The 27,888-nt window shown below is 40.1% G+C and overlaps 1 protein-coding gene across 6 annotated transcripts in view; it reads right to left on the bottom strand.

The window, feature by feature from the left end:
• DGKG (diacylglycerol kinase gamma) overlaps nt 1-27,888 on the bottom strand; it is a 208,638-nt gene that overhangs the window by 178,935 nt on the left and 1,815 nt on the right. The gene's annotated exons all lie outside the window — the stretch shown is intronic.

Raw genomic sequence — 27,888 nt, 5'->3', positions numbered from 1 at the left:
TAATGTTTGCTATGGTTTGAATGTTCGTCTTCTCCAAAGTTCATGTTGAAATTTAATTTCCAATGTGGCAGTATTGAGAGGTGGGGCCTTTAAGAGGCCATTGGGTCCTGAGGACTCTGGCCTTGTGAATGGGTTAATCCATTCATGGACCAGTGGGTTATCATGGGAGGGGACTGGTGGCTTTATAAGAAGAGGAAGTGAGATCTGAGCTAACACGTTCAGCCCCCTCACCATGTGATGCCCTGCACCGCATTGGGACTCTCAGGAGAGTCACCACCAGCCGGAAGGGCCTCACCAGATGCAGTCCCTCAACCTTGGACTTCTCACCCTCTATAACAGTAAGAAATAAATTTCTTTTCTCTATAAGTTACCCAGCTTCTGGTATCCTGTTACAAGCATCAGAACATGGACTAAGTGTTTATGAGAGCATCACTAGGAAAACTTTCTGCCAGTGGTTTTGAAAGCCTCATCCCAGCAGCATCAGCACCACCTGGGGAATGTGTTAGGAAGGCAAATTCTTGGAACCCCTCATCAGAGCTAGAGAGATCCAGAGTGGCCCAGCAACATCCCTGTGTTTGTAACTACTGCTTTATGTTAACCTAAGGAACAGTATTAAGAAGAGAAACTTGGAGTATCTGGAGCTATTTCTTCTTCTTAAGGGGGACCTTAAGCAGACAGATTTTGGGTCTGTCAAGTCAGTTTCACTTTCCTGAGGCAGGACAACATTACAGGGAAGCTGGAGGCCCATGCCTGCCAGAAAACTGTCATCATGCCACGCTCCTAAAATTGTCATGTTATGACTTATATTCCCTGCAGAGTTTTCCTTTCCTTCCAATCTGGATCTGCTTTTCATTCTCCCTCTATGACATTTTGTGCAAAGTATTCATCTAGAGGAGATGCAGAAGAGATAAGATTTTCCTACCATAAGCGGATGGACAAGAAACAAACCAAAAATCCATGAAGGTAAGAAAATGACAGCTCCATTAAGGCCAGCAGCCCATTCCCACACCAGAAACAGAACTGTCCGCGAAGAGGCACTGTAGAGGCCTGGTCCTAGAGCATGAGTATGGGGCTTGGGCAGGTCTAGAAAAAGACAGCTCTGTAAGAATGCCCAGGTACTGTGGTGATAGTGGTGTGCTATGTACGTGTGTGTGTTTTAACAATAACCACAACAAAACCACATTAGAGAGAAAACATTCAAGGTTGGAACGGTGTGTAAAATCATGCTCAGCTTGGTAAGTTCCTGTCGACTAGGAGGAACCTGAGGTCAGCCAACCCGCATCATTCTCCACTTTGGGAAGCGCTTGTATTCTCCCTCCCCTCTCTCTTCTGCCAACGCCTGATCTCCCATTCTCTAATTCTCCTTTCCTTCTCCTCTTCCCCTTTGTTTCCCATAACAACATAAACAGCGGTAGCTGTTTACTGAGAGTCTACTACCCATTCTACATTAATGCAATCCTCAGAATAATCTCTCAAGGTAAGTATTATTACACCTGGGACCAGGTTCCTTGCAGGAAACTGAGCCATCATTGAAACCCATGTCTGCCTCAATGCAAAGCCCATATTCCGCCATCCCACCCTGCATCTGTACTGCTTCTCAGACCTGCACAGATTATTAGTACCATCTCTAGATGGTAAACTGATGGAGGGTGGATTTACCAGTTCATTCCTGAAACCTAGGGTTGAGTTTAGGGAAGGCTCTAGGTAGCCAGTTGCCCCTCCTCCACCAGCTCCACAGAACCAGCAGTGTCCTAATGGGCAATCATGCAACAATGATTCAGCACTGTGGACAGCAGCATCCAGAGGTGCATACACCTCATGGCTGGCCCAGACAATATGCCCCTGGATGGCCTCCTCTACCCTAGAGTTGTCTAGAACCCAGTTTGAAAGAAACACTTCATTAATATTAGCTAACCATTACAATGTGACAGACGGTCCTAAACAGTTTTCATGAATTAGCTGGTTGACTCTTCATAACAACCCTATTAGGTGGATATAAATCTTATGCTCATTTTAAAGATGAGGAAACTGAAACACAAAGGTTAAGTAACTTGTCCTAGGTCATAGAGCTATTAATTAATGAATCTAGGATTCAAACCCAGACGCTCTGACTCTGGAGGCTGTTCACCACCATCACGTCATGTGACACAAAGTTAACGGGCAATGGCATACGGCAGTACTTGGCCTAAGAAAGTCAACAAGAAAATGCAAATAGACCTATGATAATTTTAAACATTGTCATTTGAATAAAGTACAACATTGAAATCATTTCACAGGGTGCTCATGAACCCCAGTTTCAGAAACACTACAGCTTGCTGGGGTTTGGAAACCAGAAAGGAAGAAAAGTTTCATTTTCTAAAGCAAATATAAGAAGGTGTTGTATGACCTGGAGCCTTTGGGTCTAATCTAAATCCTGGTATTTAGTAGCTCAGTGACTTTTTTTTTTTTTTTTCCTTTGAGATGGAGTCTCCATCTGTCACCCAGGCTGGAGTACAGTGACGTGATCTTGGCTCACTGCACCCTCCACCTCCTGGGTTCAAGCAATTCTCCCGCCTCAGCCTCCTGAGTAACTAAGACAACAGGCATGTGCCACTGCGACTGGCTAATTTTTTATATTTTTTGTAGAGCCAGGGTTTCACCATATTGGCCAGGCTGGTCTCAAACTCCTGACCTCGTGATCCACCCACCTTGGCCTAAGTGGTCATCAGTTCTACTCTACTCTCTATGCTTCAAGTTCCTCATTTGATAATAGTGATGAGTGGAGTAAGTAATACTGAAGCTTTTTTTTAAAATAGTGATTTCATTTTCCTTCCAGAAGTATTAGACATAAAGCCTTTACTCTTGCCACATGGTATCTGGTGCCATCATTTTAGGCTGGGGAATGCCTTTTGTTTTCATATTCATCTAAACCATACTCTATTGGATAGAAACAACAGTAAGATACTTTTGCCACCTATCAAATTGTTAACAATTTAAAAATAGTTAATATTCTTGTTGGCAAGAAAGGAAGGAAACAGAAACTCTCCAATGCTGCTGCTGTGGAAGTACATTAGCCAAGATAACGCTATATGCCAATAGCCTTAAAATGTACATTTCCATGAAATTTTACTTCTAGAAGTTTATCTTAAGAAAGCAACTATGGGCAGTAATAACGGCATTACTTTCACAATTACTACTATTATTTCTACAAAATCTCAACTCTCAGGACATTTGTAGCAGCACGGTTTATATTAGCAAAAAATCTGAACAATTTAAAGGCCACACAATACAGAATTGTTAAATACCTTTTAGTATGTGTATCTAAAATATCAAACTATACATATTTGCAGTAGGTGTTGAACTGTGCCAATCAGATCTCCCAGATGCTAGGGAGTGGTGCTGGCAGACAACTCTCACCTGTCAATTCTTTTCAGAAATTGCCTTAATTATAAAAAGCTTATAATCTGTTTTAGTTCTTTGCAAATTCTGGATAGATATGAACAGATACTTTACGAAAGAAGACATACATGAGGCCAACAAACATATGAAAAAATGTTCATCATCACTGGTCATCAGAGAAATGCAAATCAAAATTACATTGAGATACCATCTCAGGCCAGTTAGAATGGCGATCATTAAAAAAATCTGGAGACAACAGATGCTGGAGAGGATGTAGAGAAATAGGAACACTTTTACACTGTTGGTGGGAGTGTAAATTAGTTCAACCATTGTGGAAGACAGTGTGGCGATTCCTCAATGACCTAGAAATAGAAATTCCATTTGACCCAGCAATCCCATTACTGGGTATATATCCAAAGGATTATAAATCGTTCTACTATAAGGACACGTGCACACTTTATAGCACCATATTCAACTTTATAGCACCACATTCGAAAACCTAGATGAAATGGGAAATTCTGCAAAAATATAAGTGATCAAAAGTGACTCAAGAATTAGAAATGCCTGACTAGTTCAATAATAGATAAAATTGAATCAATATTAAAAAGTCTACTTGCCCCACCCTCCTGGCCCAGACAAGATTACAGGCAGTTTCAAGAGTCATCTAGAAACGGATAATTCTCCTCTTACATAAACTGTTCCAGAGCATAGAAAACGATGTTAAGTTACAGTTTATTAACTTAAAAGATGTTAAGTTACTGAACAAGGAAAATACAAACAAAAACAAATTATAGACCAACGTCATCTAAATAGGGTAAAACCTCAGGTAAAATAGTAAAATGTAGTATAGTATTAAAAGAACAATAAAGAAAGTTTGTTTCAGTAAGGCAAGACTGGGTTGATGTTATAAAACCTATCAATATGCTATGTCAACAGACTATAAGAGACATTCATATGACCACCTCAATATTCTCAATATAGGCAGAAAAAATTATCAAAATTCAACCCTCAAATATAATGAAAACCAAAAAACCTAACAAAACCTCTAAGCACATCGGAAAGTAAATGAAACATCCTTTAACTTCATAATGGCTATCCTCCAAAACCCCACAGCGAACTTCATATTTAAATGGTGAAATATTAGAAGCATTACCATTAAAATCAAGGACATGATAAGAATGCATGTTTGGACCTATACTATTCAACAATCTCAGTCTATGAGAGATCCCAGCCAATGCAATTAAATAAGAAAAAATCAGAGGTACATACATTGGAATAGAAAAGACAAATCTGTTATGATTTTTAAATGATATGATAGCATACCTAGAAAAACAAAGAGATCACATAAATATAAATTATTAAGGGATCTCAGCAAAGTGACTGATACAAAATCAATATTAAAAATTAGCTTTCCTTTACATTAGCAATAGCCAATTAAGAAGTACAGCATAATAGAAAAAAAATCTATTTCAAATTTTTAATAAAAAGTAGAATGGGCCAGGCATGGTGGCTCATGCCTATAATCCCAGTGCTTAGGGAGGCAAAGGTGAGAAGATTGCCTAAGCCTGGAGTTCAAGACCAGCCTGGGAAACAGGGCAAAACTCCACCTCTACAAAAAATTAAAAAAATCAGCGGGGTGTGGTGGTGTGTGCCTGTAGTCTCAGCTACTCAGGGGGCTGAGATGGGAGGATCCCTTGAGCTCATGAGAGAGATTGCAGTGGGCCAAGAATGTGCGACTGTATTCCAGCCTGGGTGACAGAGTGAGACCCTGTCTCAAAAAAAAAAAAAAAAAAAAAAAAAGGAGAATGTATGCTGGAGTGAATCTAACAATTGATGTGCAAGACCTTTGTGGAGAAAAATGGAGAGACCTATAGAAATTTACAGCAGGACAATAGGGAATCTTAATAAATTGATAAATGGATACATATTTTATTCATGGATAGGAAGGCTCCTTTTAGTTCTGGTATTTACTAGCTACGTGACTTTGGTAAAATTTTTGAAATCTTTGTCTATCTGAGCCCTAGTTTCCTCACATAAGTGATAATGGAATCTCCCTCATGGAGTTTTTGTGACTATTAGAACTAGTAGAAGTAAATGTCATTTTTAAAAACTCTCAAAATTACATGCAATATTTGTAGTGGTAAAAATATAATTATGTAACTGTAAAAAAGAGAGATGTGAAAGGATATACATGAAATTGTAATCATGGTTACTTCCGAGAAATACATAAAATTAGAAGTTGAGGTTTTGCTATCTGTAATGTTTGAATTCTTTTTTAAAAAGGGAATGTATGTACGTACATATGTATGTATGTATGTATGTATGTATTATTGTACTTACCCCCAGTTCTGGGGTCCATGTGCAGAAGAAGCAAGTTTGTTACATAGGTATACATGTGCCACGGTGGTTGGCTGCAGCCAGCATCCCATCATCTACATTAGGTATTTCTCCTAGTGCTATCCCTCCCAGTCCCCTCCTGCCCATATGTTCTCTTTGTCCCACTTATGAGCGAGAATATGAGGTGTTTTGTTTTCGTTTCTTATGTTAGTTTGCTGAGAATGATGGTTTCCAGCTTCATCCGTGTCCCTGCAAAGGACATGAACTCATCCTTTTTTATGGCTGCATAGTACTCCCTAAATAGACCAATAACAAGATCTGAAACTGAGGTCTACCAACCAAAAAAAGTCCAGGACCATATGGTTTCACAGCCGAAGGCTACCAGAAGTACAAAGAGGAGCTAGTACCATTCCTTCTGAAACTATTCCAAACAATAGAAAAAGAGGGACTCCTCCTAAATCATTTTTTGAGGCCAGCATCATCCTGATACCAAAACCTGGCAGAGACACAACTAAAAAGGAAAATTTCAGGCCAATATCCCTGATGAACATCGATGTGAAAATCCTCAATAAGATACCGGCAAACTGAATCCAATGAATTATTTATACCTTTCTTAAATTTAAAGGAAAGTTCTTATTTCTACCATCTTGGTCTGCTTCTATTTTTTTTTTCTGGCACAACTCAAATCAATCTTTTCAAAGTTCACCTATGGTGGTTAGAGATGGAGCCTTATGGAACCCTGACTTGAAGGCAGACAGCCAAGCAGTTACTGTATGGAGTATCTACGTGTACTATGTAGGAACATGTGTAATGTATGTGGGCTTATAGGATGAACAAAATGTATTATGTCTTTTCATTCTTTATGAGTATTATTTATATACATGTGAATTTTAGTGTCTGTGCACTATGTGTGAATGTATACCATTGTGAAATAAATGAATTACCTTCACTTAAAGTTCCCCATACCAGAATTATTTTGAGCGTTATAGAGGAATTTTCTACTTTGAACCTATTCTATCTTCTAGCTTATCCTTTCCTATAAAGTTGGTTAAAATAGGCCAGGCGTGATGGCTCATGTCTGTAATCCCTGCACTTTGGGAGGACCAGGTGGGTGGATCATGAGGTCAAGAGATTAAGACCATCCTGGTCAACATGGTGAAACCTTGTCTCTACTAAAAATACAAAAATTAGCCAGGCGTGATGTCACGTGCCTGTAGTCCCGACTACTTGAGAGGCTGAGGCAAGAGAATCACTTGAACCCGGGAGGGAAAGGTAGCAGTGAGCTGAGATCAAGCCACTGCACTTCAGCCTGGTGACAGAGCGAGACTCCATCTCAAAAAAAAAAAAAAAAGTTGGTTAAAATAGTGATGTTCAATAGACAATTATGCTTCTGCATTTACCAAGCTTTTAGTATGTTTAAAATACTCTGCTAAGGGTTATGGGGGAGGAGGTGCAAAGATAAATTAGGATTACCTTAGCCATCAGTAAACTTAGAGCCCACTGGGGATATCACAGAACTTCCATAAAAGCTATAGTACTGAGCTGTGTGTGCTAAGGGCTGTGGAGCTCAGAGAAAGGAGAGCTCAGCCAGCAATGCTGTTGACACGGTTGACTGAGAAGAAAGAGCAGAAAAGACTCCTGTTTACTAACTGTGTCTCACATGCCTCCACTGGAGAGCGGAACTACGGAAATAAAAACCATAAGAGTCCTAAATTGGGTCTAACTTTAAAATAGTTTTTTTCATACTATGAAATTATTTTTTTGTGTTTTCAATTTCAATAAAAAATACAGCTAATGGGTTCCTCAATTCAAACTAATTAGGAATGTGTTATTTCAGTTCCTTTGAATCTTCTAAAATAATGAGCCCAGATTCCTGAAGTATGTGTTGGGTTTGGGGGGTGGGTGGTATGCCAAGAGGCCGGTACACTGGGGCCTGTGAGATATTGAAGGCTTCTCCTCTGCTCCTCCTCTGTACCACTGGCTTCTGATGTGGAGCACAACGTGTCAGCAGTACCCGGAAATCTATATCTGCCAGGAAACAGAGAAGAGTATCACCCCAAGCTCCAACAAACCTGAGTCAGCATCTCGTCCATGACATTTCCTGTATTTGTGGTCTTGAGCATACTATTTATTCTACTTAATCTCTTGAGCCCAAGTTTCCTCATCTGGAAAATGGGAATAGTGGTATCACCTTACACAGTAGGATTAAAGATAATGAATATAGCTTTCCTGGCACAGTACCTGGCACATAGGTCTCCGCAGATGTTAATTCCCTTCCCTTCTTCTTTATCAGACACATGTAAATGTGCCAAGACTCCCTGACACCTTGATTGTCCTCATAAAATGGAGAAGGGGTCTAAAATGAGAGACAGTATGAATTTAGAGATGAAAAATCTTTGAGGAAGAGGATGGGAGGGAAAGAGGACACTTTCCAGTACCAGCTGTAAAAGACGAAATATTATAAATTTTCACCTTCACCTCTAGAAGCTGTTAATGAATAAATAAATCAATAACTATAAACTTCATGGCAATATCTGCTTGCAGGGGTGAGGAGTGGCTGGATGTGTGGGATTAATAACACTGGAGGGGTTGGGAGAAGACCTCAGAGTTAGTCATTTGGCTGAATGTGTTAAATAAATTACAACCCAATGGGAGGGGCTGGTTCCCTGGGTGAGTCACTTTGAACTAGGCAAAAACAGCCAACAGAAACCAGCCCCAACTAAAGAGAAAAAAAAAAAAAAAAAAGAAAAAATCATTTTATTTGATTGACGTTGTTTTGATCAGAGTGTGAAATCACATGCCGAGTTTAGCTTGGTCAGAAAGACACCCTGTTGCTGATGGAATCACATGCACGTATTCGTTCCTCTAACTGCTTACTAGGGGTAGCTTTTAAATATATAAATAATCTGCTCTCTAACTTATCTTCCTCCCACCCCTATCCCCAAAACTAAACAACTTTTTCAGTGAAGATGTCATTCTCCACATTTTCTGGGCTGGAGGCATTGGCTTTATTTACCTTCCGTCTCCTTCCCCTCTTTGAAATCTCAATACCAAATCAGACACCAACTCACCAAGTTTTGTCTGTTATCTTTCAGCTCTGCCCCTTTCTCTTCATTAACTTCCTTGTAACAGCACCTCCAGTTTCTGGCTAGCGGCTTCTCAATGGCCCTAGCACGTCTCTGGTCTCATAACTATCTTCTCACTCATTTCAGTCTGTTCTGCACATGAGACTTTACCAAACATCACAAGTTTCAATTATTTTCCAGGTCAAGAACTAAACTATCAGTTTGTGTTCATTGTCTTTTCCAAGTATTCCAGGTACTTTATCTCCTAGTCTAACTGGATCTCCCGCTAGTTTGGGGGGCAAGACCATGAAGGACCTGGGAATAAGGATGATGTGGTCATCATTCATTTTGCTGACAGTTGGCGTTCTGGGATGACAAGGAGGCAGATGACATCATTATCTGGCTCTAGATTTCTGGACCGTGATTTATCCTATGCTGGAAGGGCAAGTTCATGTCTGGTCATGAAGGACTTGTATCTACTAAGCATGGGGGACGTGTATTTACTACAGGGTGATGAGTAAGAGGCTCCAAGAGGTCGGATAAGCCCGGTGCGGTGGTTCACGCCTGTAATCCCAGCACTTTGGGAGGCTGAGGAGGGTGGATCACCTGAGGTCAGGAGTTCAAGACCACCCTGATCAACATGGAGAAACCCCGTCTCTATTAAAAATACAAAATTAGCCGGGCGTGGTGGCTCATGCCTGCAATCCCAGCTATTTGGGAGGCTGAGGCAGGAAAATTGCTTGAATCTGGGAGGCAGAGGTTGCAGGTGAGCGGAGATCACGTCATTGCACTCCAACCTGGGCAACAAGAGCGAAACTCCGTCTCAAAAACATAAAAATAAATAAAATAAAATAAAAGAGCTGGGATAGAGCCAGATGCAGTGGTACATGCGGGCCATCCTAGCTACTTGAGAGGCTGAGGAAGGAGGATGGCTTGAGCCCATGAGTTCAAGACCAGCCTGGGCAATATAGTAAAACTCCCAACTCAGAAATAAAATAACAAAGAGCGGGGATAATACCATGAATCTAACCAGAAACTGGTGGTAAAACAAAGACAAACAAGACACGTATACATACATAATTATAAAGAATACTAAAAACTACATCGATGGGCTGATCAGTCCACACAGCAAGAGACGGATTTGTTACGGGAATTCACGATACTAAGGATAGAGCACCTAGAAGATATCATGAGTGAGCAGAATATGGTAAAGAACACATGTGATCTCACTGTGAGCATTTTCTACAGGCTGTTTGGCCACAGGAAGAAATGGAGGGTACATTCCCAGCCACGGTTATTCTGTCATAAGGGAAGATAGAGCAGTACAAGTGGTCTTGTGCTGGCTAAACACTTGCAAAAAGCCTTTTTTTCAGCTAAAAATAGAGCATCAGACAACTCTCTTCATTTCCCTTGTTGACATGGAATAAAGAAGCTTAGCTGGATACACTCCTCTGTCTCTCATTGTTTATATTTTGTTTTTTAATTTAATTTTTTTTTTTTTCTCCATGTCCCTCATTCTGACCAAGAGGAAGACCTTGCTTAGCAAAGCAAGTAGAAGAGACATATTAAGAGAAGGAAGCCACTCCAACTCAGAGGTCATGACTGTCAGTGAGGAGAAGGCTGGCAGTAATACATAGCCAAGAAGTCTAGATTTAGGCAGTTCAAAAAGTTAAAAAGAAGATAGCATGATTATATGAGATTCTGAAATAGAGGCAGACTGCAGTTTTCCAAAATAGGGAAGCATTCAAAAATCATTCCAATAAAAAGGAAAAAGAAATAGTTTTTTAAAAATATGTGTCTGCAGACTCACCCGTGGATTCCCATTTGAAAAAGACACTTAGAAAAAAAAGGAAAAGAAAGGCACACAGACCAAGGAACATACAGAAAGATGGCACAAGCTTAAACATAAAAATTACAATGTGATAAAAATGGCTGAAAGTGATCTGAAATACCAAATGACAATAACAACAAAAAACCCACTATGGGCCAAAAAAGGCTGGAGGAATTCTGGGAAGTGGGCCAATTCATTTTAGACCAATAAAAGCTAAGAACAGCTTAGTCTGTCACTTGGGAACGAGGATTACCAGAACTTCATGGAGGCTGCTGGACCACTTTCGATGCTCTTTGAAGAATTTTGGAGAACAACAAAAAGCCAAAGGACCAGAAACAAGCATATCTAATCAATCCTTCTTTGTTTCTTGGTTTCTTTCTTTGTTTCTTTCTTTCTTTGTTTCTTTCCTCTCTTTCTTTCTTTCTTTCCTTCTTTCCTTCTCTCTCTCTCTCTCTCTCTCTGAGATGAAGTCTCACTCTGTCACCCAGGCTGGAGTGCAGTGGCACAGTCTTGGCTCACTGCAACCTCTGCCTCCCAGGCTGAAGCGATTCTCCCACCTCGGCCTCCCGAGTAGCTAGGACAACAGCTGTGAACCACTACATCTTGCTTTTTTTTTTTTTTTGTATTTTTGGTAGAGACAGGGATTCACCACGTTGCCTAGGATGGTCTCAATCTTCTGAGTTTAAACAGTCCACCTGCCTCCCCAAGTGCTGGGATTACGGACGTGAGCCACTGCACCTGGCCTATCTTATTTTCATTATCAAAAAAGTGGAAGAAAATATGTTCCACAAACTATCAACAGTGTGAGCATGATACTAGTCTTAGTTAGGAATCTGAATCATATTTTTAAATGATTTAAAAATAAAAATCATATGTCATCTCACTATCCAACTATAATGACAATTAACATTTTGCTTTAAGTTCTTTCTAGAATTTATCCATATACATATATGTAGGCATTTCTTTAAAAAATTTCAAATTTGTTTTAGCTCTTTTTTTTCATTTAGCAGTATATGGTGACCACTATTTGGTGTTATTAAACATTTCTCTACATACAATACTGTTACCCTGGTTACCTAGTATTTTATTGTAAACAGACATAATTTATTGACAGTCCCCTCTGCTGTTGTTTATTTATTTATTTATTTATTTATTTTTGAGACGGAGCTTTGCTCTTGTTACCCAGGCTGGACTGCAATGGCGCGATCTTGGCTCACCGCAACCTCCGCCTCCTGGGTTCAGGCAATTCTCCTGCCTCAGCCTCCTGAGCAGCTGGGATTACGGGCATGTGCCACATGCCCAGTTAATTTTTTGTATTTTTAGTAGAGACAGGGTTTCACCATGTTGACCAGGATGGTCTCGATCTTTTGACCTTGTGACCCACCCGCCTCAGCCTCCCAAAGTGCTGGGATCACAGGGGTGAGCCACTGCACCCGGCTTGTTATTTTTAAAATCCATTTCTTGCAAACCAAAACCACAGTGAGATGCCATCTCACACCAGTCAGAATGGTTATGATTAAAAAGTTTAAAAAAAAAAACAGATACTGGTAAGATTGTGGAGAAAATGGAATACTTATACACTGTTGTTGGGAGTTTAAATTAGTACAACCATTGTGGAAAGCAGTATGCTGATTCTTTAAAGAACTAAAAGAAGAACGATCATTTGACCCAGCAATCCCATTACTGGGAATATACCCAGAGGAATAGAAATCATTTGACCATAAAGACATGTGTACAAATGTTCATTGCAGCACTATTCACAATAGCAAAGACATGGAATCAACATAAATGCCTATCAGTGAAGATTGGATAAAGAAAATGTGGTACACGTACACCATGGAATACTATGCAGCCATAAAAAAGAATGAGATCATTATCCTTAGCAAAGTAATGCAGGAACAGAAAATCAAATGCTGCATGTTCTCACTTACAAGTGGGAGCTAAATGATAAGAACTTAAAGAACTTATCAACACAAAGGAAACAACAGACACTGGGGTCTACTTGAGGCTGAAGGGTGGGAGCAAGGAGAGGAGCAGAAAAGATAACTACTGGGCTTAATACCTGGGTGATGAAATAATCTGTACAACAACCCCCCGTGTCACAAGTTTACCTATGTAACAAACCTTCACATATAACCCCGAACCTAAAATAAAAGTTAAAAAATAAATAAGTAAATGAAATTCATTTCTAACAGTTAGAAACTATGATTTTTACTATTTTTGCTCTGAGGAACTTGCTGAGGTTTTATCTATAACCTGATGCACAACTAATTTTTACAAATGTTCCACGAGCCCTAGAAAAGATATTTTATTATGTGTTTTGGGTATTATGCAGCATATAATTTTTTCAGTAGTATTCATTATATTACATAATTCCCATATTTATAATATGTTTTGTTTGTTTACTTGACATGTGAAAGCCTGAGAGTGGTATTTTGAAATCTTCCACCGCTACTGTGTTTTCATCAGTTTGGGGTGCAATATTAATTGATGTGTATATTTCCATGACCATTCACTGCTTATATTTATATATACTGTGTATATTTCCATGACATTCTTTCACTTCGAATTTGATTCTTCACTTACAGAAAACAACCCTCATTGTATTATTCAATGATATTTGTCATAAATTATATCATCTTATATCAATATCATGACTTCTGCTCTAATTTTTGTTGCATCTTCCTGCTATACCTTTTCTTGGCATTTTAATTTTTGCACAACACTTTGTTTTAAGGGTGCCTAGGGTAAACAACATAAGGCTGAATTTTCATTTTTGATACAATATGAAGACTTTTACTAAACATGAGTGATTGGCCGGGCACGGTGGCTCATGCCTGTAATCCCAGCACTTTGGGAGGTGGAGGTGGATGGATCACCTGAGGTTGGGAGTTCGAGACCAGCCTGACCAATATGGTGAAACCTTGTCTCTACTAAACATACAAAAATTAGCCGGGCGTGGTGGTGCATGCCTGTGATCCCAGCTACTGGGGAGACTGAGGCAGGAGAATCACTTGAACCCAGGAGTTGGAGGTTGCAGTAAGCCAGGATCACTCTAACCTGGGCAACAAGAGTGAAATTCCATCTCAAAAAATAAAAATAAAAATAAATAAAAATGAGTGATTTAGTCACTTATGTTAACTGTTATAATTGAGGTTTTTGGTGTCAGCATTTTCATGCTGCATTTTACTACCATTTCGATGCTTCCTTGCTGTCTCCTTTGTTTAAGTAATACTTAGTTTGCTACATAGAGTTTGTTTCCTTAGACCCCTTCATGCAGAAGATGGGCTATTGAAAATTCTATACCTATTATCTTCTAAATTTAAGCGTCAGGATTGAAATGACTCTCTCATAATTGAACCAAGGAATTCAGAATATTTTTTTTCACTGTCTTATCCTTTCAGACAAACACCAATCTTTTCTGGCTTTAAAAATTATATCTGGGGTTTTAGATCCAAATTTAAATCAGAATTTTTTGTATCAGTGCATATCTGCTGTTTGAATATATTTTACTTTTGCATACAGTTTTAAAACTTGATGTCTAATTATTAGTTAGATATCTTTTTTAATTGGCTTCAGTACCAGTTACCTATCTTTTATGCTTTCGCTTCCCCTTCACATGCTTGGTTTGACTTTTGATAGAAAACTCTGCTCATTAATTCCAGCTAGTGAATTTTAATTCTGCGGTTGTACTTCAATTTCCTTGCAGTCCGTCCATATTTCATTCATATCTTTGAATCCCATTTTTCATTTTCATCTCAGCCTTATTCTTATTCTCTTTTGATCTGTAAAGACCATGCTTTCTAGTGCCCTCTTATGTGGATTCTAGTCTACTAAAATATTCTTTTAGGCCCAGCTGAAATATCTCATTTTCATTTCATACGATATTATTTACTCCCTTATTTTACAGTTCCCTTCATTCCTGTATGTTCTACTCTATTCATTCTTAAAGAAGGAAGCATTCTGTAAACTTGGTGCTTGTCAAATAACAAGACTTTTTGGTCTTGTTCTCACTGAATGCTGAAATCAATAATGGTGAGTTAATGTACACAGGTCTGAGACTTACACCAAATTTCAAGAATAGATTATCCTAGAGTAACTACACTTCAGTTTTATTTGCCTCTTACACTCAGAACAAGTTCTACATTTTTTGAAATATATCATGAATTTTTTTTAAAACAGGATCAAAATATGTCAATATTTCATAAACATTTTAATAGATATATATTATTTTATTTTTAAAATGTAAAGTCCCATATATGTCCATTCCATCAAGTTCCTTACAGCCTCAACATTTTTATACACTAATTTCTTTTTGGCACCCAATTTGTTGAAGATTGATAGACATATATTAAAGTCTCCCTCTGCAATTGTGTTTTGAGAATTTTATTTTATATATGTTGATGTTTGTCATTCAGAATAAAATATTCATGAATGTTATGTCTTCTAAAGAATTCTTTTAGCCCCATTTAATGATTTTTTTGTATTAAATTATACTTTTAGCCACAGTTTAATACTAATATCACCCTCCCTTCTTTTTGTTCGTACTTTCCCAATATATCTGTCCCCTTTCGTTTTTGATCTCCTTTCTGTCCCATTTTGTTTAAAACAGCATATATTTAGAATTGGGTTTTGCCCAATGCATGTTTGTCTTTTAATAGAAATGATTAAACCATTCACACTCAATGTGATATGTTTGACCTGACTTCTAACATCTTATTTTATACTTTTTATATTAATGAAGATTATTCACCCACAGCTTTGATATCACATCTTTACCATTCCCAAGCTTTAATGTTAATTTCTCTGTTGACCAAAATAGTTTGATTAAATACGTTTTTTAGTAGAGGATTTCAGTGGCCTACTTGCTGGATGCTTTTGTCTGAGAATATCTTTCTTTCTTCTGTGCAAATTACTGAATACAGAATTCTGGCTCATAATCTTTTTTTTTTTTTCTTTTTTGAGATTAGGGTCTCACCATTGTTCAGGCTGGAATGCAGTGCTGTGATCACGGCTCACTGCAGTCTCCACCTCTGTGGCTCAGGTGATCCTTCCACCTCAGCCTCCCGAGTAGCTGGGACTACAGGTTGAGCATCACCATTCCCGGATAATTTTTGTATTTTTAGTAGAGATGGGGTTTTGCCATGTTGTCCAGGCTGGTCTTGAACTCCTGGGCTCAAGTGATCTGTCTGCCTCAGCCTCCCAAAGTGCTTGGTTAATAGATATGAGCCATGGTGCTGGTCAGCTCATTATCTTATTACCTCAAAATTCCATAGTCATACCTCAACTTCTTTCTGATATTTAGTGTTGCAGACTGTCTGACACTTGCTTGTTTTTTCTTTGAAAATAAAACATTGTTTTTCTGTCTTCATACAAACAGATCTTTTTCTTATAATTAATAATTTCACCAGAATATACTTTTAACTTTCCCTGCTACACACGAACTATTTTGGACTAATGTCAGGAAAATATATATACATTTTAATTTAAAAAAATTTTAAATTTAAGTTCCAGGATACATGTGGAGAATGTGCAGGTTTGTTACATAGGTATACATGGGCCATAGTAAATTAAAGGTTTTTTTTGTTTTTAATTACAGACAGGTCTCACTCTGTCACTCAGGCTGGAGTACCATGTCACCATCTTGGTTTACTACGGCCTTGAAGCTTCAGGGTTTAAGCAATCCTCCTGTCTCAGCTGTCCATATTTTTTTTTATTACAACATATCCTGTTTTTTCTTTTCCTGAAAAGTTCTGTATTTATATGTTTAATGTGTTGAATAGTAGCCTCCATTTCCCCTCATTATTCCATTTTTATGTTTTTTGTCAGAGTTGTGAGAACTCATCTTTAGCTTTCTGCATTGTTCCAGTGTTTGTGCTTCCACTGCATGATTTTAATTCTGCAAAGTATTTTTTATTTCAAAGCAGGGAAAGTTTCACAATCTCAGATTGCTCTCTTTCAGATCGCTCCATTTTGATAGTTTCTGCTATATCCTCTCAAATCTCTATAAATATAACTTGGAGATTTTTAAGTTTATGTTCCCTTTTTTTTTGAGCATCTATTTTAAAGGGTGACATTAGCTTTGCATTCTTAGATGTCTCCCTTCTTTGGAACTGCTAGATATTGTTTTCATGAGCTTCACTAAGAGTGAGTCCCATGGCCCCAGCACGAGGCACAGCTGTGAGGCCACTGGACGCATTTGATTGAGATGTTTCCCATCACCTGCCTACCTAGCGTTCCTATAGCTCTTGCCACATTTTAAAGCTTTTTTTACGTGGTAAAATATATATAACATAAAAGTTGCCATTTCACCATTTTTAAGTGTACAGTTCAATGTCATTAAGTACATTTACATTGCTGTGCAACCATCACCACCATCCATCCACAGAAACCTCCCCCCTTTGTTTTGAGACTAGGGTCTCACTTGTTGTCCAGGCTGAAGTGCAGTGGTGCAATCACAGCTCACTGAAACCTCCACCTTCCAGGTTCAAGCGATTCTCATGTCCCAGCCTCTTGAGTAGCTGGGATACAGGTGTGTGTATTTTTTTTTTTTTTGTATATATTTTTTTTAAGTAGAGATGGAATTTCATCATGTTGGCCAGGCTGGTCTTGAACTCCTGAGCTCAGGAGATCCACCTGCCTTGGCCTCCCAAATTGTTGGGATTACAGGCATGAACCACCATGCCCAGCCTTCCATGAACTTTTTCATGTTGCAAAACAAACTCTATGGCATTAAATGATAACTACCCATTCTTTCCCACCACCACACCTTGGCAGCTATCATTCTACTTTCTAGCTCTATGAATTTGAATACTGTAAGTACCTCATATGAGTAGAATGTGCGGTATTTTCTCTTTTGTGACTGGATTATTTCATTTAGTGTAATGTTTTCAAGGTTGCATGTTGCAGTATGTGTCAGAATTTCATTCACATTTAAGGCTGAATAATATTTAATTGTATGTATTTTCATTTTGTTTATCCAATCACCCATAAAAGAACATTTGGGTTGCTTTTACCTCTTAGCTATTGTGAATAATGCTGTTATAAACATGGATGTACAAATACTGTTTTATGTTCCTGATTTCAATTTTGGGGAGTATATGCCCAGAAGTGTGATTCCTGGATCATACAGTGATTCTATTTTTAATTTTTTGAGGACCCACTATACTGTTTTCCACAGTGGTTGTACCACTTTACATTCTCATCAGCAGTGTACAAGAATTTCAATTGCTCTACATCCTTGTCAACACTTGCTGTTCTCCGTTCTTTTAAATTATAAGTATAAAATACCTATCCTAATGGGTAAAAAACCATCTCATTGTGGTTTTGACTTACATTTCCCTGATGATTCGTGATGCTGAGCTTCTTTTCATGTGTTTATTTGCTATTCATACATCTTTTTAAGAGAAATGTCTTTCAAGTTCCTTATCAATTTTTGAATTGTGTTTTTTTCTTGCTGTTGTTGAGGTTTGTGAGTTCTCTATGTATTCTGAAGTTTAATTTTATATCAGATATGGGGTTTTCAAACATTTATTCCATTCTGTGCAGCCTCTGATGCTTTACCTTTGGAGATGTTAATGGAATTCTTTTCTCTCCATTCTGGTGACTTTTGGGTTGGTTGGTCTTGCCCTCAATCACTGTTGTGAACACTCTTTATTATGGAATGTTTTCAAAATGTCTGACATGTGGATTATATTGGTATCCTTTTCTAGTTGTAAGTACCATAACGAGTATTCCCAAATATTTGTATATTAATTTGATTATTTCAATAAAAAGTATGGAAGGTAAGAGTTAAATGTGTATGCCTCATTTTCCATTTTTAAGGCCTTATTTCTTGAAGGTGGTATCCCTGCATCATAATTACCCTAATTACTGGTTAAAAATGCTGGTTCAAGGCCCTGTTCCTACACCTCTGGCTTAGTCTGTGAGGGGAGAGCCTTAGGATCCACATTTCATTACAAAATAAATCTCTAGGAAGTTCTAATGTAATTGAAAATTAGAGAACTGCTGGATCGAGTGGTGACTTGTGAGCAGTTAAAAGAGAAGGAAATGATCCCTTGGAACTAACCAAGGCTCAAGAAGAAGTCATGGCAGGTAATTCTTACATCTTCTTGACAGGTACATTAGTTATGTAACTCAGAGAAATGTGGTAGACAGTAGTGGATGTAGGTGTAGGAGACTTGATAAAGTTTTCATCAGCCTTGCAGGTGTGAAGGAGAAATACCCACTGAATACAAAAATCGGGATTCCATGCAAGCAAGACCATGGTTGGTGTGCAGATCCAGTTTAGGTTCTGACACCTTAAAGTGGTTTTTAGAGAAGCTGTAATGCACACATAGGAGATTTTCCAGAGGAGCTAAGGAATTAAAAGTTCTGTAATTTGAGAAGTCACTGAATTTTCTGTTCTTGGTTCTTAACTCTTCTGAACATTGGTATAGTTGGTAGCACTAGGAGACCTTTAAAAAGTACTGAGGTCAAAGCTCTGACCCCAGACCAATTAGGTTAGCATCTCTGGGAGTGAGACCCACAATTGCTATTTTTTTCAATGCCCTCCAGGCAATGTTAATGCTTAAACAGAGTCGAGAACCACCGGCTTAGAGAGAAAGACCATGTTTACAAATTTGTGAGCTCTAATGCGGAAGTTGAGCGTAAGTGTTTCTATAAAATACGGTCCTGCTTGATCATTCACGTGGCAGAAGTGGACACTGGTCTGAGTCAATAAATGGCTACTAGGACAGCTCGGGTGCCAAGCCCAGATTCTCAATGCTATGACACGTTTCTTCTCCTTACTAGACAGGCAGGGACTGCCTTGACATGGATCTTTCAGATACTGGCAATACATTGATCAAGATACATGAAAATCGACTCTCTCCGATCTCATGAGTTTTCACAGTTTCACCCACCACTTGCACTGAGGACTTCCTTATCTGGGCCTCCAGCCACGGAGCTCATCTATCCAATTACATCTCCATCTGGATCTCTCACTGAAACCTCAAGTTAACATGCCCTGAACTGAACTCATTATCTAACCCCACTCCTGCTCCTGTTCCTCTATTTTCTTGGTCAATGAAACCACTATCCTCCCAGGTGAAGGAGCCTGGTGGCCACCTTTGGCTTCTCTGCCTCCGTCAGCCCCCTCACATACACTCAGCTCCAAGTTCTTTCCGGGTTCTGCCCCCACTCCACCTGTACTGCCATTGCTGTAGCCTTCATCTCCCTGGAACTCCCTCAAAAGCCTCTCAAGGGTAGCCCTACTTTCCATCTTCTCTCCTTCCAACACAGCAGCCTGAGGGATTGCTCTAATGTTAAAACATGACCACATCAGTCCCCACTTAGGAGTTCTCAGTGCCTCTCCCCTCATCACTAGCTACAAGAAAAAAATATCCACACTTTAATATGACAAATGGGACACCCTATGGCCCAGCTCCTGCCCACATTTCCAGACTCATCTTCCATAACTTCCTACCTCACAGTTTTTGCTCCAGCAACACTGAAGTATAGACCACAAGAACTGCCTTTGCTTACTTACATGGTTCCCTTTACCTAGAATTTATTACCCTCACTCCTTCACTTAACTTCACACATCCTTTAAATTTCAGTTCAAGCTCATCTACTCCAGAGAGTATTACCGGATTTCCCAGGTCCAATACCTTCTTCCCAGGCTGGGAACCTGACCCTCCCCTGACTCTCATCTAAAGATTGACTCTAGCTGGGAGTGGTGGCTCATTCCTGTAATCCCAGCACTTTGGGAGGCCGAGGAGGGTGGATGACCTGAGGTCAGGAGTTCAAGATCAGCCTCATCAACAGGGTGCACCCCCCGTCTCTACTAAAAATACAAAAATTAGCCAGGTGTGGTGGTACATGTCTGTAATGCCAGCTACTTGGGAGGCTGAGGCAGGAGAACTACTTGAACTTCGGAGGTGGAGGCTGCAGTGAGCCGAGATTGCACCATTGTTCTCCAGCCTGGGCAACACAGCAAGACTCCATTTCAAAAAAAAGAAAAGAAAAAAAAAAAAAAAAGATTGACTCTGTTCCACTCAGCTCTTGGAAACCCAGTTGGTCCTATCACCAGAAATGAGTCCTATGACCATCATGGAGTGGGTGCTCAACATATATTTACTGATTGAATACTGGTTAAATGATGGGAGCAGCCTCAGGAGAGCATTGCTATGTTCACATAATTTAGGGATTAAAGAACAGTGTGGACTTTGGGGTACAATGGAACTTTTTCCCCTATAGGAACAAATACATGGCTACTGGCTTCCTAATAGTTGAGAAAGTTCACTTTGTGATCATCCAGGTCTGCTCGACATGCTGGCAGGAGAAAAGGGAAGAGACTGACTTCTGCCAGTGAATATTTTTATACCAGGTTCTGGGGATCAGGAATAGCATTGTTGATGAGACCTTAGGATGGGGAGTTTGGGCGGCTGGATGAGAGTGTACCCATTTTGTGTGGCTCCCAAGGAAGGGACACCCTGGTCTTCTGGGAGTTGGAAAGAGCTTTCTCTGGCTTATTTACTTTAACTGCAAGGCAGGGGCACCAAGGGAGCTGGTGAAGTACTATGAACCACTGTTCTCAGAGCAGAGGGGTGGAGAAATGCAGTAGGAAATGGAAACATTTAGGTCAAAACATTTCCAGCATTTCAGCATCTAAGAATCAAAATGGCCTCACTGACCTCTGGCTACTTGGAACTTTCACACCAGATTAGCCACCAGCAAAGTAAAAACTTGGTTTCTGTGTAGACGACACTGTTTATGTCCCAGGAAAGGAGAAAACTTTCTATGCAAACCACACAGAAAGGAGTGATGGACCTGAATGATTAACTTGGCAGGCAAGTCTGGGTTTTGTCAGCTGTTGTGTAGCCATTGAGGTTTTCTCTTCCATCCCTTTTCTTGCCACAGCAGACTTTTCTAGATGCCTCCATTTTTCACTTGGAAAATGAGAGGCCTTAAGCTCTTTCTTTTCCCTAGCAAATCATGATTCCAGGAAAGAATCTTTAACTTTCACTGAAGCATCAGTGATTTAAGAGGTGAATTCCAAGAGGAGAAATGGATATTTTTGCAGGAAACAAAGGCTTAAGCTTCTTCAGAAAAGAAATTGAAAATAGGTGTCATGCCCTGGAGAAGGCACTGGTCAGAGTGGCAAGACCCTGGATCCTGTTCTGGCTGGTAACCCTAGGTAGGGCACTTCTATTGATAGAGGTTTCCTTATTTCTCAGGATGAAGGCTTAGAACGAGATGCTCTCTTGGCTCCTTCTCTGATCTCATTTTCCATGACGCTAGAAATTCTTAGATCTGCCCCAAATTAATATATATCTCTTATCCTAATTAAATAACATCCCAGAGTGTGGAGACAGTATGCAATTGAGGTAATCAGACCATGCTCCTTAATTTGTTCAGAATTACAGAGTAAAGAAGTCACTACCATCACCATCATCACCCTGCCCCTGACCACCCTTATCACTGTCACCATGGTCACCCCCACAACTATCACCACCACCATCAATACCATCACCAACACCACTGCCATCACCACTACCAGCACCACCACACCACTACCATCACCACGATCATCACCACCACTACCACTACCATCATGACTATCGCTACCGCCACCATCAACATCACTACCACCACCACGATCATCATCACCACCATTATTGTCACCCCCCCACTATCACCATCACCACCAGCACCACCAACACCATTACCATCACCATGATCACCACCACCACCAGGACTATTGCTACTACCACCACCATCAACACCACTACCACCACGTCATCACCACCACCATTATTGTCACCCCCACAACTACCATAACCACTATCACCACCACCATCACCTTACCACCATAACCCCCCACTACCACCATCACCACAGCCCCCATCATCACCCCTACCATCACATTCCTACATCACCAACTCGACCATCACTACCACCACCACTACAATAATCACCCCTACCACCACTACCACTATTACCACCACCACCACCAGCATCACCATCCTACAACCACCACCACCACCACCACTACTACCACCACCACCACCATCACCACCACCACCACCACTACCACCACCACCACCACCACCACCACTACCATCACCACCACCACCACTACCATTACCTTCATGAGAAATAAAGTGATACTTTTTAAAATGGGAAAATTTATAAAAATGCCTTAATTTGCGGGACTGATGTTAATTCCAGGAAACATTCCGGAATGAGATGTGGAATGAGGTTTTAGGATTGACACTATGATTTCAAAGAAACAACATGGGTTCACTGAAATTAGTTTACGCCAGACCAACAAAATTGCTTCTTTGACAAGATTATTTGACAGAAGATCAAAGAAATACCAGTAATGAAGAATATTTTACCTTTGTCAAGACCTTTGATAAGATTCCTCTAATAATGTTGAAAAAATGGAGAAATATGGGCTCGATGACAGTACAAAAAGTTGAATAATTTTTTAAGTAAGTGCTGTTTAATTATTGAATTAATATCTACGTTTAGGGAACATACAGTGGAATGCCTCAGAATCCTATAATGTTCATTATTTTTATTGATGACTTAGATGAAGAGGTCATGCTTATCATATTCAGGGATGGCAGGAAGCTGGCTGAAAGGGACAGTAAATACACTGGATGATAGAATCACAGACATATCTGGGCAAGTTGGCAAGATAGACAGAACTGAACAAGATAAAATGAGAAACAAGGCACAGTCTCTGTCTAGAGCGGCTGTGGGGGGTGTGCACTGTCTGGGGTGAAGGCAAGCAGATGCAGGTGAGCAGTGCGGTTCAAGAGCAAGTTTAAAAGAGAATTGGGTTACTTCAGTTGATATTAAGCTCAACAGGTGTCGATGGTATAGATTCTTAATTAGACCTTAACGAGTTTTAACAGAAATAGGAAATAGAATGAGGAGGTGGTAATTTCAGTCTTCTCGATGCTGATTAGGACTCCCTTGAAATTTTGCACTTTATTCTTTAAGAATAAAGAAATTAGAGAAAACTGGGACAAGAGTGATGATAATAACAGTGAGGCCACTGGAGCAAAAGGCCTGTGAGGTAGGGAGGAACCATGGAAAGGGCACAGGGCAGGGAGTTGAGAGCCAAGTTGCTCCATGAAGGGGCTGCGAGATCTTGAGAGCTGGTTCAGGACTCCCTGAGGGGAGGCACGGACTATGGTGGTTGACTGGTCTGCTCTCATAGGTTTTGGTCCTCCGGTCCGGCCACACTGTGGGTAGGTTCCTTTCTCCCTCCCTCACCCCTCCAGGGACAGGTTCTCTTGAGGCCATGAGCAAAATTTCCCACTCTTGATATGTCATTCAGAGTCACAAATGATACCCATCATTTCTCTTGGAAAGCTTTCAAAAGTGCCCTTTCCATGATTTCCCAAGAAGCCAAGATCATGGCAATCCTAATCGACATCACCACACACAGTAGTTATCAGTTATTCAGGCAGTAAAGCAAAAGGCCCAAGAGAAAAAGGGAAGACAAATAAATCACATGGACCTGAGTTTAAATCTCAGACTCTCCTAACAGCTTTGTGACCACAGTCAAATTGCTTAAACTTTCTGAGACTCCGATTCCTTATCGTGAGGTAGGATTAATACCAGGCATGTCGTGATGTGAATATGAGGTGAAGTCATGCATGTACAAAACATAGCACAATATGGGACACACAGTCAGTGCCCAGAAGGGCTATTGCCATTATCACCATAACACTGACTACCACCCTCCCTCCTTTGTCTTCTCCCTCATCTCTTCTGTGCTAGTGCAGAGGATACAGTGCAAAAGAAGACAGACACAGACACACACGTTGCTTGCACCAAGCTCACACTCTAGCAAAGTCCAGTTAAACTTTTTACAATGATGGAAATCTTCTATATGTGCATTCTCCAATATGGTAGCCAGAAGTCACATGCTGCATTTAAGCACTAGCAATGTGACTTGTGTGACTGAGGAACTGAATTTTAAATTTAATTTGTTATTTTATTTTATTTTTTGAGATGGAGGCTTGTTCTTTCCCCCAGCCTGGAGTGCAGTGGTGCCATCTTGGCTCACTGCAACCTTCTGCCTCCCAGGTTCAAGCTATTCTCCTGCCTCAGCCTCCTGAGTAGCTGGAATTAAAGGTGCGCACCACCAAGCCTGGCTAATTTTTGTGTTTTCAGTAGAGATGGGGTTTCACCATGTTGGTCAGGCTGGTCTCGAACTCTTGACATGATCTGCCTGCCTCGGCCTCCCAAAGTGCTAGGATTACAGGTGTGAGCCACCATGTCAGCCCATTTAATTTTAATGAACTAAAATTAAACATGGAAATAGTCACGTGTGGAAACAGAGCGCACAGCTCTAGACACCTTTCAGGTGCATTTCCGGGACTGACTAGCCTGAGCAGAATAAAGGTGCACTGAAAGAGAAAGGCACATAAAGCATCCAGTACAGGACCTAGAAAATTCTCTTATTTATTCATCCATCGCATTTAATTATTGATTATGGATTGGTACTATCTCAGGTGCTGGAGATACAGAAAAGAATTAGGCATGGTCTCTGCCTTCAGGGGGCTCACAGTTCGGCAGGAGAAATGCAAATAAGTGATTTCACCATAGCGAGGTAAGCTTATGCACAGGGTAGGGCTTCCCTGAAGGATGTTTCAGGACCTAAGCTGAATCTTGCATAAACTGATCTCAGAGCGGGAGCAACAACAGATTATATCCCAGGGCTACTAAACACACTGCTGAGGGCAGAGGTGGCTTGGAGATCAGCAAGGCTCTAGGAACAACTCGTAGCTAGGGCCAACTTGTTTTCTTCTAATCTGTGTGTGTGTGTGTGTGTGTGTGTGTGTGTGTGTGTGTGGTTTTGTATTGCCTGATTCAATCTCTCTTCTGCCAGCCACATTTTTTTTCCACCTGAGGACATTTTTTTAAAAAATGATGGGTATAACCTTATTTTTTATTTTTATTTTTTATTTTTGAGCTGGAGCCTCACTCTGTCACCTAGGCTGGAGTGCAGTCGTGTGATCTTAGCTCACTGCAACCTCCGCCTCCTGGGTTCAAGCAATTCTCCTGCCTGTCCTGAGTAGCTGGGATTACAGGCACCTGCCACCTATCTGGCTTTCTTTTTTATCTTTTTTTTTTTTTTGTATTTTTAGTAGATACAGGGTTTCACCATGTTAGCCAGGATGGTCTCGATCTCCTGACCTCGTGATCTGCTCACCTTGGCCTCCCAAAGTGCTGAATTGTAGGCATGAGCCACTGTACCCAGCTGGGCATAACCTTATTTTTAAATTGTTTTATTACTATTAATAGTTACTAGCCTTGATTTTTTTTTTTTTTTTTTTTTTTTGCCAGAGAAATGCTGTTATTTATAAAGTGAAATCAGCTCTCACTATGGTTTGGTTGTGGAATTCTGATACTTGTTACAAACAATTCTGTGACTGTGGCCAGTATGTGAAGAAGCTGTTGCTGATGAGTTAAGCTTGCTGAATCTGGCTGTGATCATGACGCACGTTCATAGGAGTGAGTGCTGTTATAATGACTTTATGGAGAAGTGGGATATTATACACATTTACATATCTTATATGATGGTTTCCTTTGTTCAAAGTTAGTATGTGACATTGGCTAGAGAATTCTACAGCTGATACTTTCTCACATAAAAATAGGTATAGCTTTATGTTGTATGGTTTCCATAATCACTCCTGAGTGTATAAAGCAGGGTGATATGTGTGATCCCTTCTTCTGTGAGACTGGAGAATGCTCATGTGATGTGGCTTGGTCGTGCACGGCCTTGGCCTATTTGAATTCCTAAAGGTCATCTGCTTTAGTTATGGCCGAGTTGCTTCTGGTTAATGGAATCATAAACTGGTGAACCCTTTTTGAAAAATGGCTTCTCATGTATATTGTGAGCCTGAAAACATTAATGTCCTTTGACCTAGTGATCTATTTCTAGGAATCTCTCCAAAGGAAGTAATGGGAAATGTGTGCAGTAAAGACTTTGCCAGAGTTATTTGTAGTTGCTGAAGACAGGAAGCAACTTAAATAACTGACAGTGTAATAACATACAGCCAGGAAACCAGTGTTCATGAAGGTCTTTTGCTACAACGCTAATTAAGAAAAAAAGCAGAGAAGCAATAGCTGCATGTTTGAGTCAGACAGCTTGGGTTTGAAGCCTGATTCTGCCACGTACTAGCTATGTAACTTGGGCAAATCACCTGCACTCTTAGAACCCTAGAAAAATGGGATTGATAATAATAATACTCACCTCAGATGGACTCCTGAGGATTAAAGGACATAATGAATATAAAATTTAACACCATGCAAAGTATACTTATTAGGCACCTAATAAATGCAGGCTCTCTGTGGATTGTGTGATTTCAAGGCATAAAAATAGATGGAAGGGAAATATGCCAGTATATTAACGTGTGGGATCAAGTGGTAGGATCTTGGGTGATTTATTTGATATTTGCATACTTTTCAACTTTCCAATTTTTTGGCAATGAACATGAATTACTTTTATACTCAAAGAGTACATCAGAATGATGTAATGCAATAAGATATATTTTAAAATCTTTAAAGTTTTACCACAAAGAAAGGGTACTTCCCTACCCTTTTCCCCCTTCTTTTTCAGGGGAGGAGGTGGGGCCAGCATCCACCAACTCCCATCAGTAGGAGAGGGGAGAGTTTCTGCCTTCTGGATTCTTTCCTCTCAGAGGCTCACACATGCACAGCCTGAGCCTCTGGGAGTGCCTGGGTTGGAGGGATCCTTGCCATCTGTTGATGGTGTTGCGTGGGGAGTTGGAGCGGTTGGGGGAGCTGGAACAGATGATCTTCGTAGTTACTCCCGTCTCTGAGAGTCTAGATTTCAAGACGCGCTGATGTTTACCATTTTCTCCCCATGTCTTGGTTGATCTGAACCAACCACTACATAAAACTCTAAGGTTTTATGTAGAAAAAAGACTCATCTGCTAGCTTCCCACCCCAAAACCCCTCCCAGAAAAATACCTGTAGTAATGCCTATAGTGCTGGAGGAAGATGTTAATGGTGATTGTCAAAAATGTCATAGATCAGGAGTACAGGGAAGTTAGCTTAGCTGCAGCCGCTTTATTTAAGGAGTAGAATTTATACTCGGACTGGAATCTCCAACAAATGTAGCCTTTTAACATGACAAACAGTTAAAGTCCCTTCCTAGGTTAGACACATGGCTGGAATGAGAGGGACATAAAGTATAACGCTTTGTGTGTCTGTGCCTGGCTTCGTGACCAACCTTGACATTTG

This window comes from Sapajus apella, unplaced genomic scaffold (genome assembly GCF_009761245.1).
Source record: "Sapajus apella isolate SASKATOON/1434 unplaced genomic scaffold, GSC_monkey_1.0 scaffold38, whole genome shotgun sequence".
NCBI classification, from domain to species: Eukaryota; Metazoa; Chordata; class Mammalia; order Primates; family Cebidae; genus Sapajus; species Sapajus apella.
The sequence above is the reverse complement of the archived record's forward strand: the minus strand, read 5'-3'. Positions and strand labels throughout refer to the sequence as shown.